General features: G+C 43.0%; 1 long non-coding RNA gene across 1 annotated transcript; it reads left to right on the top strand.

The window, feature by feature from the left end:
- Positions 1-2,094: 2,094 nt before the first annotated feature.
- On the top strand, positions 2,095-2,707 carry LOC134216788 (uncharacterized). Its single transcript, XR_009980825.1, has 3 exons — positions 2,095-2,158; positions 2,428-2,499; positions 2,559-2,707. It is a non-coding gene; the product is annotated as an uncharacterized LOC134216788 (long non-coding RNA).
- The last annotated feature ends 14,277 nt before the right edge of the window (positions 2,708-16,984 follow it).

Genomic DNA, 16,984 nt, shown 5'->3' with positions numbered 1-16,984 from the left:
ATAAGTTATGAGTGGATTGAACGGTTCTATTGACAGTGTGAATATGGGATAAATGGCTAAAATGGTGTAATTAGCCTCAACGTAGCAGTGGAAATATAAATCAAAATTAATGAGTTACCCACTGGTTGAGCTCAAATAGATTCTAAAAATGGAGGTTGGGAATGTTTATTTGAATTCATCACGATTTGACAGCTGTAGGGAGACTTGAATAAATTTTACGTTTTTCCCATACAAATTTCCATATAAACATAAATTGACTTCGCGCCACCTCTAAATGGCCACCGAATCGCCTGAAATTTTGCCAGGACTCCTATATTATCAAAATGATGCTAATAGACATATGGGAGTTGGAATTTTCGAACATTTTTGAAATTTGAACTGCCCTAGTGCCCATACAACAGGAACTGGATTGACCGTATAGAGGCCGTTCAAAGGAAATTTGTTCGACTGGCACTTCGGGACCTTCCTTGGCGTGATCCTGTGCGTCTTCCTCCGTACGAACACCGGTGTATCTTAATTGGCCTCGATACGCTGGAAAATAGAAGATCTGCAATGCAAGCCGCCTTTATCGGTAAAGTACTGAGAGGCGAGCTCGATGCTCCGGGTATTCTTTCTGAGCTGAACATAACGGGTGGCCACTAAATAGCGGGAATGAAAAGATTGGCTCGGGAAGAAAACTACAAAGAAGTACAGTTCAATGTGATATACGTTATATACATAGAGTATGCCTTAGTTTTGACGTAGGACTTACGTCTTTCTTTACTATACTGGGTGTCATTTAGATTTTTGGAAATCGAGAGCGTTACGCTGAAAGGGAAGATTTCTAACGTTACTAGCGCCTTTATCTTTGGATGGATTTTGAAGATTTATATATCAATCGACTCGGACACTCTCCAGCAATTTGCCAATTTCATTGAAACTTAAGGTTATAAACGATAAGCTATTGAAAATTTCAATTCTTGTCAAAGCCTGTAGAAAATTCATATGTGACTAAGCTCGTGCATTCCTAACACGGACATCAGAATGCGCTGAGTCACGGGCCTTCGGGTCCACCGCAACTTTTTGTGTATAAAAGAAGCAGTGCGTGCCGTGTGCGAGTCATTACAATTCGTGACAGCAGGGCGTACTGACGTGCTTTTTGCTCGCGCATTTTTCGTTTCGTTCGCTCGTTCGCTGTGTTCACCTACACTGCATGCAGTCGCCAGCGGGAGAGCTGCCGGTGGGTGGTGGGTCTGCGAATATGCATGAAAGAAGAGGACTTTTTTTTTATCATAGTCGGATGCAGTGGTATAGGTTGCGATGGATGCAATCGTCCATTGCATCGCTCGGAGTTCGCGGCTAGAGGCCGATGATGGCTGAGGCAGAGATGGCAGCCAGCGGTGGCGGATGAAGAAGAATAAAATTAACACATAGAGATTTGGTCTGTTCATTCACTGAAACTGATTGGTTTCATACTCCACATTACATGATACCGGGATGGGTATGTGTCATTGCATATGACTGACCATCTGTTAAGTTGTGCTTGGTGCTAAACAGAACGCACATTTAAACATGGTAATACCTTTGATCAAATTCCATAAATCCAAAAGTTAATAGTTAAATGTAAATACGTTACTTTTATACAAGTCCTACGTCTACTCGCAGTTATGTTAAAAACATTACCCATTGCTCGTTTTTAAACTTAGATTAATGAATAATAGCATATGAGTCTACATGATGAAGCTCGTCACCAGGCTGAGTTCGAAGTAGGCCGTGATTATAAACGGAAGAAGTTTTGATTTTTTGGCAAATTTTTTTCTGCTGAAGTTTTTGCTGGCATTTTTACTAGTGCCATCCATCCGGCATATGGTTACGCGAGTAATATTGCGGATCTTTTGAAAATTTTCCATTCTGCGGATTCCGTAAAGTTCTTCCGCAGCTGTCAAAGTTCTTCCGCAGGCTTGAAAACCTTCGAATCACTGAAACAAGAAGCAGATATTTGTTGTTGTCATCGTAGTATGCGATGCGAAACGACGGAGAAAATGTATGAAGTGACAGATGCGGTAGTTTATAAATTGAACCGGAAAATGGAAAGCTTTCTCTGGAACAGCAATACAGAATTCAATTTGTGCACATATGAAAACGTTAAAAAAACGCGGACTTTACAGAAAAATGCAATGTTAGTAAGTGTAATTGAACGGATGCCGTGTTGAATGCGCTTGTGAGGCGCCAAAAATCAAATGCATTTTACTCGGCACACTACAGACTGATCTACAATCAGCATTGCTCAGGATAAGCCGGTGAGGATGTTCCAATCTTCTTACACTACATTACTTGCCTAATTTATACACACATTAGTTTTTAGAATTCATGAGGTACACTGGGGCAAGTTACCCCCGTTAAGTGTATAAATTGACTTGATAAATTAAAGTTGTACATATTCCGCAGTTTTCACCACACAATAACGTTATGCAGCAATATCAAGAATTTAGCTATTAAGGAAGCAATCTGTGCGACATGGTCGAAGATGGTGTACTAATAAATAAATATTTCCATGTTTAAATTTGTTATTTTTCCAGATTATCCGTGTTTTTCCTCCACAAGCCCCGTTGAAGCTATTTTCGTATCATCTGTTAGACCCCACCGAAGCACACCAGAAAATAAAACGTCGAGACATCATTTGGCGAAATAAAAGACAGAACTGTTATTTTTGTTGCTACGGGAGGCGTTAGGCTTAAATTGGAACATATCCTTGCCACTTAGGTGCATGAAAGCAACATCTGGTACAGCAAAAACTACGACGGGTATACCGCATCAGCTAAGATGAAGACGACATGTGATCGTTGGGAACGAAGGTGGTTCGCATTGCTATTTATGCCATGTTGTTTTGTATTCTGCGAGAGTGTGGGAGGAAGCAGACAGAACTTCAGCCCATCCCAAGTGTGTTCATTAAAATTTATAAATTGACTCTACATCAGTAGAATTTATAATGGGACGACTTGGCCTTGGCCTGGCTGGATCAGAAAAGGCTGCCTAACGGCTGGTTGTTATGGCAGCTGCTTCCATTCCAACTAAATAGTAGCATGAATACATGAGCATAATGGTAGGATGTTGGCAAAATGGCATTTTTTTAAAATACATTCTGCAAAAGTAGTTTGATAATACAACTAAGATCAAATTGAGCTATAAGAATGGATGAATATTGTTTTAAAATCTCATGTATTTTGATTGTCACGTACACACAGAAATAGAATGCCATAAAAAATGTTTTTGAATTTCGTGGAGAGTTATTCGGAATAACCACCACTTTATTAATTTTCTGGAATCCTTCCCAATTTCCTCTAAAAAATCCCAGGACAGACATTGTTTTTTTTTTAATTCATGCATCATATTATTTTAAATTTCCATTAAAAAAATTAATTTTAAACAGGAAATTCTTTGGAATCTCAACGGGAAATTCTTCTCAATTCTCATCAAAAAAATTTCGGAGTTTCAACGGTAAACTCAGACGTAAATATCTTCCGAAACCCTAGCTGGCAAAGTGAATCAATCTGGTAAAATATGGATGACTGACCTTAGTACACATAGGGGAACTATTCTAATCTCCATCTCACTGAATATATATTCATCTCATCGTGAAACAAAAAAATACGGCACGATGTGCTCATTTCTGAAATCTCAAGAATAATAAACAAATCAAATACCTTTCCGTTGCTTTATGTTTGATGAACATCGAAGCCATGAGATGAAGTCCAGGAGCAGTTCCGACCGAATGAAGACAACCCTAACATGTTTCATAGGTGACTTCGGTCAGAGTCTATTATATAAAGAGTTACGCAAAGAGTGAAGCCAAATCTACCTATTGAACTGTCAAACCGTCTACCTATCGAGCAAAGTAAACAAATGTTTGTTGGTGAGGCGGAAGTATTGTTATCGCCTGATGATTATTATGGCGAATTAAAACTCATGAATTGAAATGTATTAGATTTGTTCTAGAAACAGCTTCAAAAAACTTCAATACACCCCCCAATAAAGTTGCAACAAGAAACTCACGTGTTTGTACTCTGTAGGTGACTTTGGTTATCGAATTAAAAAGCTTTAGAAGTGATCACTCCCGTGAAGTCACTTGAAGGGTTGAACAAAAATGAAAGTTTTCAACATAATAACAAGAGCATTATTCAGAATAAGAGTAAGAAGATCCTCTTTGCGCAACTCTATATAATAGACTCTGACTTCGGTTGGGGCCCTCCTTAGCCGTGCGGTAAGACGCGCGGCTACAAAGCAAGACCATGCTGAGGGTGGTTGGGTTCGATTCCCGGTGCCGGTCTAGGCAATTTTCGGATTGGAAATTGTCTCGACTTCCCTGGGCATAAAAGTATCATCGTGTTAGCCTGATGATATACGAATGCAAAAATGGTAACTTGGCTTAGAAACCTCGCAGTTAATAACTGTGGAAGTGCTCAATTAATACTTAGCTGCAAGACGGCTCTGTCCCAGTGTGGGGATGTAATGCCAATAAGAAGAAGAAGAAGAAGAAGAAGGTGACTTCGGTATAAGTTCGATTATAAATAAATGAATGTTTTATCCAAATGCATTATTTCTCACAGTACAAAAATACTACATTTTATAAATCAAGAAATAAGATCTACAACCACAATGAATTAATTCTTCAGGTTTTCAAAAAAAGAAAATGAGAGTATTTTAGGCACACTGAAACTAATTGTCATAATAAAAAACAAAACCACTTGAAAACAATCTTACTATACAGGAGAACACTGGCATGGTCCTTAATACACAACCTGTGTGCTGCCGTGAATCGCAAGTCACTCCCATCTGTATATGGCGTCCATATACAGATGGGACTGACTTACGATTCACGGCGCATGGAATCCCAAGAAAAAATTGTCACTCTATTACTACAGGTAATTATCATCAAACTAAGCTTATACCCTCTGTATTAAATTAAGCTGTCATACTAGATGGCAATGGAAAACAATAAAGAATGATTTACCTGGAACCACATTCCAAACTGGTCGACTGCTGCATCAGCGACCGGCAATCAATTCCCATCACACCTGGAGGCCCTGTCAGATTTTCCGAGCACATAACTCCGGCTCGTTTCCGCAATAAAAGATAAAAATGAGCAGTATCGATCCTATGGCTTCCATGCCGGGAGCTGTTCGCGTCGCGGTTCCATTCCGGGGAAAGCTTTTCTCATCGGAAGTTTGCCAGCCGGCACGCTGCCACCGTCATATGAATCCGATTCCGAATGAAATGATTTCAATTTTTCGATTTCACCTCCGCTTCTTTTTTTGTTCGCGCTTCGCTACTGAAACTTGGCAATCAATTCAGCGGCAGTCACGAACTGGAAATTCATAATCCATATCTCCAAAGCCACGAAGAAGACGGCTTCCTGTCAATCCCACGCGGTGCCAATTAAAAATGGGTCGATTGTTCTGTTCTCCCTTTGTATTTCCTGTTCCATATGTAACATGTGACGCATTATTTGGGATTTCGGAAAATCCGTTCCGTTAAATAAGAACGTGTTTCCCATTTTCCAGCCAGGGGCATCCTCGCTTCGGTAGCTTATTCTGAGTCAATATGCGATTTTACAGTCATGTTGAATACACGCAGAACGTCAATGTTTTTTTTTCCTTAGAAACCGGACATGGGAATAGCAGGAAGGATATTAGAGGATCGTTCCATTTCCATTGTCACATTTGTTGTTACAAAAATAAACCAATTCCAAACTGGTTAGATTTGGAAACATATAATGAAGCTTCGGTGCGTTAAATTGTAATTTAGATAAGAAAATTAGAAAAATGCAAATAATAAACTTCCCAATTATGACTTATTCTAGAAAAAAGTCACTTGTCAGACCATTTCAGTCAATTACACCAATTAATGTGTAAGTAATGTTATTTCTCTTTGTCTTGAAAAGTCTAAACTGTACCTCTAACTATTATTTCATAATGACTGACTGCCTAGCAGAAGTGTGAACATGGTTAACTCTCAACAGCAACCTATACATCATTCTAAACCGTTGACTGGATGTTAACAGTACAAAGCCAGAAATAAATAATGCTGCTGTAAACTACCGTTTGTAACCTATTCATTTATGCACAGCACGAGCATGTAGTTACCGCACATACAAACCCACCCCAGCAGCAGGGAGGCCAACCTCTGCGCCTCATCAATTCACCCCAGTTCCGGCGACATAAAAAGGCAGCACAGCACACAAAAGTAGGATCAATTGAAAAGCAGTAGCACGTATTATAGGTAGGTACCACCCGGATGTCGAGAAAAATGCACAAAACAAGCGGATACTGAGCTGTGTGTGCAATCCGAAGGAAACATATTGCAAAGTTGGGTGGATTTCCTCTACTTGTGAGTTGGTTAGTGTATCCGTACGAGTGGGTGCTGCTTGGAACTTTGGAAATCGTGTTTTTATTTCAAACGCTTGTTTAAGCGAATAAATACGTACGAAGAATTTACTCTCACGGAAGGGAAAACAGAATTTAAAAATAAATTCTGAACTGGATAGGAAAACTGGTTTAGAACTTGCTCCCAAATGATAACCCGAGCAGCACACATGATTTAGTAACAATTAAGTTTCTGCAACAATTTATGTCTGACTTGTGCTGCTCGGGAAGCTGGTCTGACACGAGGTAAAACGGATCATGAACTCCTATGCTCCTATTCACCAAAGCAGTAATTAAAGTATCGCACCAACGCAACGAGACGAACCAGCCCTGGGATGAAAGTCTCGTTAATATAGATAAAAAAAAGTATCGCAACAAGCATTAAAAAAAATTACCCATTTTCTACCCAAGCTTTCGCTTAACAAATTTAATTGATTATAAATCGTATTGGTTTTCCATTACCCCATAACTAAGGATATCCTACAACAAATGTGCACCCTGAAGTATTGATTGATTGCAGCCCTGGGGGAGTGCTTGTATTGCTACAGCAGCAACAGCATCAGAAGCAGGAGAAAAGGAGCAGAAGAAACAGGAACAACTGCAGCTGCAGGAGAAACAGCTGAAGCGAAAAGTTGCAAGGAAAATTGAGTAGAACAGGAAAGAAAAGCCTCCATCTCGTATGAAGACGCTGAAGGGGGAAGCTGTACTAGTCAAAGCTAACGACGCTACGACGTATGCAGCGCTTCACATACGCAAAAGTTAGAGAAGATTCTGAGTTGAGAGACTTGAGTAAAAACGTGATAAGGACCAGGCGCACACAAACCGAAGAGATCCCGGATAAAAAATATCATTAAAATATCATAAATTTTATTGTTACAACACCATTTAAAACATAATTTTTACCATTGAATATAATGGAATTTTGACAATAAAATCACATAAGAAATAATGGTTTTCCACGATAAAATGAATGGTAAATGGGACTTTTACAATTAAAAAGGGGGGTTGTTATGTATCTTTACAATAAAAAAAACGAAAATTTTCCATACAAAATTCGGAGCAAAACAATTGATTTTACGGTTCTTCAATGGGATGATTTCGAGCGACAAAACAATAGAAAACATTGTGTTTTAAATGTTTTCAATTACTGTTTCTATTGTTTTACAATAGAAATACAACAGGATTTAGAATACATTATACTCCAGTATTACAATAAAAATACAATACAATTAATTGTTTTACTAATTATTTTATTTTCTTCCGGTTGTTTAGCATATCTTTAGACGAATCCAGCGCACTACTTCCAAAGTTAAGTGGGTTGCCTGTATCTGGAGAAAAATCCAACATCGGTTTAAAAAGCGTACTAACTTTGTTCCGAATAGACAATACACCCAGGTTTTTTTTTACACGGTTGGAATTCATTAATTTCTCGGTTAACCGGAACTTTCACAGCTTTGTAAATAGGGTTTCTTACCCCATTCCCGGCCTAACATGCGTACGACTGCATTATTTAATTGATATTTATGACAGGAAGCAACTTTTTCTAAAGTTTGTAGGCTGTATAATACTGCATTGGGGTTCACTTCTGCTTAAAAAATAGCTATTCGTGCTAAATATCATTCAAAGAAGCTTTTATTTGATTTAAATGAACGAGGTGCAGCACTCATTTCAGTCATAGTGATTCCCAATTCGGCATACAAAAAAACCAGTTCCCGGCCTAAGCAAAATTTCACTCAATCTCTCAACATTTTACTCTCATTCTCTCTCGGGACGGTAGAAAATGCGATGTAAACAAAAATATGCACGTTCCACGACAACAAGATGCCAGATGGTATTATTCATAATCATTTTTATTTGGTTGAGAAGATATATAAACTCATCCAAATTTCTTCCAAATACTTTAAAACAATATTTATTTCACCTTTTAAAATCGAGAGAACTATAAATAACATGATAACGTCAACATATTAGACAATTTTCCTATTAACGATGAAGGATCATTCTTATAATCCTGGCCTTTTGGCAGCACGGTGCGGCTAGAAGTTCTTGGGCCGAGGTGAATTTTGTTCGGTTTGTGAATACATTTTAAAATGTATTCTAGTATGTTTAAATAAGTTCTAGTGAAACGAACAAATAAGAATAATTGAAGTGTGGGTGTTTAGAATTATGGTGTGGTGATTAACAGCTTCATGCAATGGTTGTATCGAGCACTGTGACGATTTTCAGGTAGGTGTTTATTCGATTATACCGTTTTGTAAAAGTGGAAAGAATCACTCCGGCTCAGTGGTGTGGCATCGGAGAGTGAAATTTTGAATTCTACATTTTCTACAATTGAATCAATTAGGAGTAAAACAAGTGATAGAAAAATATTGAGTATTGTGAAAAATAAATGGGAGACTTTTTAAAAATTATCAACCATAAACCTACGACTTCCAAACAGTTTAAATCATTAGTTTTCTGTGCAGTGAGCCGGGAACCGGGTCCATAGGCCCAAGTAGTGATTTACCCTACCCCCAGAATTTTCTTTGGTTTTTTGTGAATTTTTTCGTGCGGTTAACTCATTGCTTCATTGAAGCTGAAGGTCTTAAACGACCAAAACCAAAACGTGTAAAAAAAACCTGGGTGTACATATAGATATAAACCTGTGAAAAATGTAAATTATAAAAGAATGTCAGTTTTATTAGAAAAAATACGTCGAGAAGAAAAGAAGAAAATACCTGCATCAGTTCTTATTGGTTTTCCGTTTTTCTTCATAATTCTTCCCGTTGGTGAGATTGGCCAATGGAAGCCACTGAACGATCTTGAATCAGTGACCAGCAAGCAGCAGTATTTTATTTACCATAAGCTTCATTTCTGTAAAGGAACAAAGGTACATGTTACCAGGCATGTCATCAGGTATTATGATGATAAAATTTTCATTTATTTTTTGTTCGGGATGAACCACTGCGTTCATTATGTACATTGAACTTTTGTAGTATAAGATAACGATTTACCGGTGGTGCGTATAAACCGTTTGTCAGCGCAGTATCATTACTTGACACTTTATCGGTCGCTACTAAACGCGCTGTTAAAACAGTAGCGCAACTGACAGGTGACCAAATCGACCGAATAACAGCGCTACTATTTGATGAACTATCAAACGTCGAACGTCACCGATACGGAATGCAGCCACCAAAATGATAACCGAAAATAGTGACCGATGCGAAAAAGAGTGACTAATCTTAAATGACAGTACAGTGAGGGTGATCAAAATTCTCGCGCCCAGTAATGATGCTGTAACGCGCTTCAACACTTTAGATACTTACCACGGGACAGAAGCCATAGTGGTCTACCGCTTGCCCAGCAGCAGAATCTGTAATAACTGTAATTTCATTATTTTCATGTCTTCACTAATTATAAACAAAACTGTACACGCTCAAATGAATCCAGCCATTCTCCGAGTAAAATGATAAGTAAAAGTTTTTATTCCCTTTCATTTTTTTTTAATCAAATTTGTATTGCATAACATTTCTAGACCTGCAATATGAAAATATATACTTGAGAATCGGTATAACATTTTTATTTATTTAACAAACAAAGCTATTGTAATTTTATTGTTTTCAATTGTTATTTCATCAATATAATAAATCCATGAAATATTCCAAAATTATATTAATTCAATAACATTAGACGGATTTTCAGATCATCCAAACAGATTATATCGGAAACATTTAAATATATTGTTATTTTAATGTACGTACAATAAAGATCTTTTACAACCGTGAACATTTTACAATAAGCATACAATAGTTTGTATTGTTTGCCACACAATCTATTGTATTTCAATGGGTTATGTCATACAAGTTACTGTAAATTTTTATCCGGGATGCTCTTCGATTTAAAGAAGGATAGCTGGATTATGCAGGAGCGTATTGCGAAATCGTTAGGCTCAGAGGCGGAAGTTTTTTTTTTAATCTTTCGTTTATTTGGAAGGCTCATTTGCCGTGAAGCGTTACGGAGCCGAAATCAAGTTTAACAATACATTTCTTGATTCTTATACATAGTGTTAGTTTTGGGGAAACGAAAGACTCGCGGTTTAGTCGAGGTTAGGGAATACAATAATACAGTAGGAAAGGAAAGGATTTTAGGGTGCTTAAGTATTTACGATGCTGATGTTCACAAAGTTGACATTCCTCGCATTTTTACATCTGTGACGGGACAAACAAACTTTTTTGGGAGACAACGACGAGAGGAAAACATACGGAACGGATTAACGACAGACATGGAAATGAACAACAAGAGGAAGACGTTCGATATGGGGTACGACAGACAGACAGACAGGCAGAGAATGGGCAGATAATGATTACAGTTTTACAACAGGAGGCAAAGAAACGTTCTTGAAACGACCGAAACCTTGTTTCAAATCGTCGCATGTCATGCTTCCCTCCGTCACCACCCCCGCGATCTCACACACTGCTGACGGTAAATACACCTTATATTCGAGAGTGAAAAGCTCGCAGGTGGCAATCTCGTTGGCCTGTTTGCGATCACTGACCGTGACGCGAAGCGTACTGGACCCAACCATGTCAATGGTCGTGACAGACGAAAATCGCTTTTCCAGATCTTTGCTGATCTGGCTGATATTCAAACGTTTGCCTTTGGGTCGAAAGAAAACAACATACGGACATTACACAGCACCCTCTGTTGACCATCTCCTGAATGTTCCGACGCTCCTCCTGGAGTTCTGCTGACCAGCCAGCATCCTACCGAACGTTCCAACCTCCTGATGAATTCAGTCCGGCGCTACCCAAGACTTACGTGGCTGATCCATGATCCCACTGCGCCACGCGACTTATGCGGCCGATCGTTCCTGGGCCCATAACCTGTTGGCCAAGAGAAGGGAACCACCTCACGAAGAACAAAACAATACTAGAGTTCCCTCTCTACACCACGGCAGGCTACTGACTGATACTTCTGCCAGCAGCTGCAGCTCTCTTTATTTCAACAACAGGTATATACAATAATCCATAACAAATTTCCTTAATCTATACCAAAGAGCAACTACAACTAACCGGCGCCCGCTTCTTATCCATCTTCGATCTAAAGCGAAGCGTCGCACACTACCTGTTATTCCAACAGGGACGGGGGCTCGTAGAGGAAATTTTAGCGTTCCTGGTGTCCATTTCGTTTTGGTTTGGAACACCCGAATGCAACGAAACATCTGACATGGAATACGAAGTACCCCCGCCAACTTCGCCTTTGCGCATTGCGGACACGAAATGCGCCGCTGCAGCGCGGCACAATCTATTTTAAAACTAAACAATTATCACAAGGACAGAAAAAAAACACAAACACACACACACACACACCCAAGGTGGACTTTGGAGCAGTATAACCGGATGCTGGACTCACTCACGGAGAAGCTGATCGGCCGAAATCCAGTGATCATCGGAGGCGATTTCAATGCTTGGGCAGTGGATTGGGGAAGCAGACTGACTAACGCCAGAGGTTACAGTTTGCTGGAGGCGCTGGCTAAGCTGGAAGTAAGATTGTGCAACGAAGGTACCGTTAGTACATTCCGCAGAGATGGCAGGGAGTCCATCATCGATGTCACGTTCTGCAGTCCGTCGATGGCGAGGAACATGAACTGGAGAGTTTGTGAAGAATATACCCATAGCGATCACCAGGCGATCCGATATAGTGTTGGAACGCGAACGCCGACGGTACGACGGGAGACAAGGTCTAGTTGGCGAAGATGGAAGACGAAGGACTTCGATAAGGATCTTTTATCGAAGTACTTCGAGTGAACAGCGACGCTACAAACCTTGACGCAGACCAACTGACGGAAACGCTAGCGAGGGCTTGCGATGCGACGATGCCGAGGAAATTGAGCCAACGAATAGCCGACGGCCAAGTTACTGGTGGAACGAAAATCTTGCTAACCTTCGCGCTGCCTGTCTCAGAGCTAGGAGACACGTTCAGAGGGCACGGTCTGAAATGGTCAGAGAGGAGCGAAAGATAGTTTTCCGTGAAGCTAGAGCGGCATTCAAACGGGCGATCCAAATCAGCAAGTCTAACTGCTTCAAGGAGTTGTGCCAGGAAGCTGACGCTGATCCTTGGGGTAACGCTTATCGAGTTGTGACAAAGAAGATTAGGGGTCCAGCGACGCCAGCCGAAATGTGTCCAGACAAGCTGAAGATCATCGTGGACGGTCTTTTCCCGCAGCATGGTTCTACGACGTGGCCGCGTACGCCGTACGAAGATGAAGACCGAGTAACCGCTGCAGGTATGCAAGTCACCAATGGCGAGCTATTATCAGTGGCGAAAGGTTTGAAGTTGAAAAAAGCTCCGGGTCCGGATGGAATTCCAAATGTGGCTCTTAAATCCGCGATTTTGGCGTTCCCGGATCTGTTCAGGATGGTGCTGCAGAAGTGTTTAGTAGACGGTAATTTTCCGGACACGTGGAAGATCCAGAAACTGGTGCTGCTGCTGAAACCAGGAAAACCGCCGGGAATCCAGCATCGTATAGGCCCATATGTCTGCTGGATACACTGGGGAAGCTTCTGGAAAGGGTTATCCTTAATAGGCTTACACAGTTCACGGAGGGTGAGACTGGCTTATCGGAAAACAGTTCGGATTCCGCAAGGGCAGATCGACTGTGGATGCAATCAGGTCAGTCATTGAAGATGCAGAGAGGGCGTCCAAGAAGAAGAGGAGCGGCAATCGGTTCTGCGCGGTAGTGACGATTGACGTCAAAAACGCGTTCAATAGTGCCAGCTGGGAGGCCATCGCCGCAGCGCTGCATGGAATGCGAATCCCCGACTTCCTGTGTAAGATCCTTAGGAGCTACTTCCTGAACCGGATTCTGGTTTACGACACGAACTCGGGGCAGAAGTCGATCAGGGTTACGGCGGGCGTTCCACAAGGGTCCATACTAGGCCCGACGTTATGGAATGTGATGTACAACGGGGTGCTGATGCTGAAGTTGCCCAAAGGTGTAAAGATTTACGGATTCGCGGATGATGTCGTCCTAACGATTACCGGTGAGTCACTGGAGGAGGTGGAAATGCTGGTGGCGGAAGCGACCGACGCAGTAGAAACCTGGATGGATGGAGTCAAGCTGCAGCTGGCTCATCACAAAACGGAAGTGATGCTGGTCAGCAACTGCAAAGTAATCCAGCGTCGGTGCGGACTCTGAGACATCTAGGTGTGATGATTGATGACCGGTTGAACTTCAACACCCACGTGGACTATTCCTGTGAAAAGGCGGCTCAAATGATCAGTGCGTTAGCAAGGATCATGCCGAACGTCGGCGGTCCGAAAGGCAGCAGTAGGCGTCTTCTTGCGTCAGTATCATCCTCGATACTAAGGTATGGAGTTCCAGCCTGGGGAGCTGCGCTCAAGACGAAACGTAACCAGAGGAAGCTGAATAGCGTGTTTCGTCTAATGGCCATTCGAGTCGCGAGTGCGTACCGAACTATTTCGTCGGAGGCAGTTTGCGTTATCGCAGGGATGATTCCAGTCTGCATAACCCTAGCAGAGGACATCGAGTGCTACCAACGGAGGGATACCAGAAATGTGAGGAAGGCGGTGAGACTGGACTCTATGGTGAAGTGGCAGCAGGAGTGGGACAATGCGGACTCATCGGCTCATCCCCAATGTGTCGACGTGGGTGAACAGGGAGCATGGTGAGGTGAACTTTTACCTCACACAGTTCCTGTCCGGACACGGTTGTTTCCGCCAATATTTGCACCGGTGTGGCCATGCGTCATCGCCATTCTGCCCGGCGTGTATCGACGTAGAGGAGACTGCAGAGCACGTGATATTCGACTGCCCGAGGTTTGCGGAGGCACGTAGGAGAATGCCTGCCATAAGGGCGGACAACATCGCAGAGCGAATGTGTCGCGATGAAGGTACGTGGCATGCGGTAACCAGAGTCGTGACACAAATAATGTCAGAGCTGCAGCGTCGATGGAGAAGGGACCAGCAAGTAAGCGTCGGTTTGGAGCAAAATCCAGCACAGTGAGCAGTGTTGGGTCTCGAGTCGTCGGGGCGCCAGCGAACCGGAAGTCTTCTGCCAACCGGAATCGTCGGACCGACCTCGGCACTCGAACCGTCAACCTGCTGAAGAAAGAAGAAAGAAGAAGTAAGTGCTTCGGGTATGTAGGGCACCGCCAGTGCGGACGTTATCCACCACCGGAACTGTCGGACCACCTCTGCAACCCGAAGACGAAGTCGGCGCAATGCGCGAAAGCGTCCCCTGCGATAGCCGCCGGTAGTCGGGGCACCATCAGTGCGGAAGTTTCCTTCACCGGAACTGGTGGACCACCCTCGACGCCGGGGGAGGTCAGGAGGATTCGAGTGAGGAGGTTTGCGGCACAACCGCCGAGGGATCGAGACGTAGCAGTGGATCTCAGCAAGCCAGTCGGCGAACTAGCCTAAGCTAGGGGCCGGAATTTTAGAAGAAGTGCATGAGCACAGCCCCCCCCCGAAGTAGTCGCAGCATCCAGTGGTCCCGGGGGGATCGAGGCAAGGAGGATAAGGGACCCGGTTTATCCGGGAGGCACATTCATTTTTAGCAGGTCGGGAGCAGCCCATCCCTGTTCGCCTTCGAGCATAGTGTGGATGCTCGAGGTGTCTGTCGCGCAGATTTTTGATGGCCTTTAACACTTGCAAAAAAAAAAACACACACACACACACACAAATCAATGAGAGGGGAAGACGAGTTAAAGAAACAGGAAAAAAAACTATTCCAATAAGATGGAGAAGAGAGGGGAACAACGAGAGGGAGCTCAAGTAAATACTTGCGTTCACACTGCTGTGTCGCCGGCTAACGGTTCTGGCAGCACACACTGGCTGGATGGACAATCGACGGGGCGGTGATGCGGTCGAAGCGAACCACGCTGTTGTTGGTGTTCTTGCCGCAGACAACACTGCAACTGGGTGGATGGATGGCGGCAGGACGGTAGCGTCTGTGTTGGTGGAGACGCACGATGGATGATGACTGTCGGCGTGGGGCGATGATGCCTGCGCCTGCGATGGACGCCGAAGAAACTGCAAAACTTTGCGTTGTCTTGCAAACGCAACGAAATGGCTACTTAACTGCTTCAGCTAAGCACCACTTCCACTCAAGCACTATGCTTCAAAACACTTTCGGAAAAAAAACCTCTACCTGTACTTCAGGAAAAAAAACCAAAAGAGAAGCAGACCGTACGCGGACTTACAACCGTCTCGCTCGGATGCTCGACGTGGAATGAGAGGCGGAAGTCGAAGTCTTAACTCCAAAGATGGTAATTTTGTGCAGAGACCTAGACGACATCACGTCGGAAGAAGAGCTGCGGGGTGCACTACAGGCGCAGTGCAATCTAGGCGAGGTGCAAATGTCGATCCTGATTAGGAAGGCATACGGAGGCACACAGATAGCGATGATTCGTCTGCCAGTAATCGTTACTCATAAGGAACTGGAAGTAGGCAAACTGATGGTTGGATGGTCGAAATGCCCATTGAAAGCGGCCCCAGAAGTGAGCAAATTTGCGGAGAGATGCTTAAAGTGTTTGTGCTTTGGACACCGAGCAGGAGCTTGTAAAGGCCCAGACAGATAGAACATGTTCTGGAAATGTTGGGAAACAGGTCATCTTGCGAGAGACTGCACACAAAGACCGAAGTGTATGATTTGCACTATAGAGGACGGAAATGACCATCAGACGGGTGGCTACAAAAGCCCACCCTAAAAGAATGTGATCGCAGGCCACCAGTAGTGGAGATAATTCTGATTAATGTGAATCATTGTGAAGCCGCACAGCAACAGTCTACAGCAGAAACGATGTGTGATGTCGCGATAATTGCAGAGCCGTATCGAGTTCCCCCTGATAACGGCAACTGGGTGACAGATAAAACGGGTATGGCTGCGATACAAGTTATGGGCGAATTCCCTATTCAAGAAGTGGTGGAGAGTTCATGCGAAGGCATCGTGATTGCCAAAATCAACGGCGTCTTCATATGCAGCTGCTATGCACTTCCAAGGTGGGCCGTGAAGCAATAAGATATTGGATCAGTTAACCGACAAGCTGATCGGACAAAGGCCGGTAGCCATAGGAGGTGACTCTAATGCCTGGGCCGTGATATGTGGCAGTCGAGTGACCAAAACAAAAGGATATATTCTGCAGGAAGCTCTAGCGAAGCTAGATGTACCATTGTCCAATGAAGGCTTGGCGAGCACATTTCGAAGAGATGGGAGAGAGTCTATCATTGGCACCACGCTCTGCACTCCTTCGTTGACGGCAAGTATGAACTGGAGAGTTAGCAAGATAGCGACCACCAAGCGATTCGCTACCGTATTGGCCAACGAAACCCTGGTACAACATGAAGAAGGATTATCAGTTAACGGAGGTGGAAAACAAAAGCCTTCAACAAAGACCTATTCGTTGAGGCACTTCAATCATTGATGCGGCCGAGCTAACAAGAATGATGGTTACGGCTTGCGACGCTGCAATGCCCAGAAAACTAGAACCAAGAAGTAATCAGCGTCCTGCTTACCGGTGGAACGACAGGCTAAGTATGCTACGCGCTGCTTGCCTCAAATCTCGGAGGCGGGCACAGAGAGC

The sequence above is a fragment of the Armigeres subalbatus genome, chromosome 2 (assembly GCF_024139115.2).
Source record: "Armigeres subalbatus isolate Guangzhou_Male chromosome 2, GZ_Asu_2, whole genome shotgun sequence".
In the NCBI taxonomy this organism is placed as follows: domain Eukaryota; kingdom Metazoa; phylum Arthropoda; class Insecta; order Diptera; family Culicidae; genus Armigeres; species Armigeres subalbatus.
This window is presented reverse-complemented; position numbering and strand designations above follow the sequence as displayed.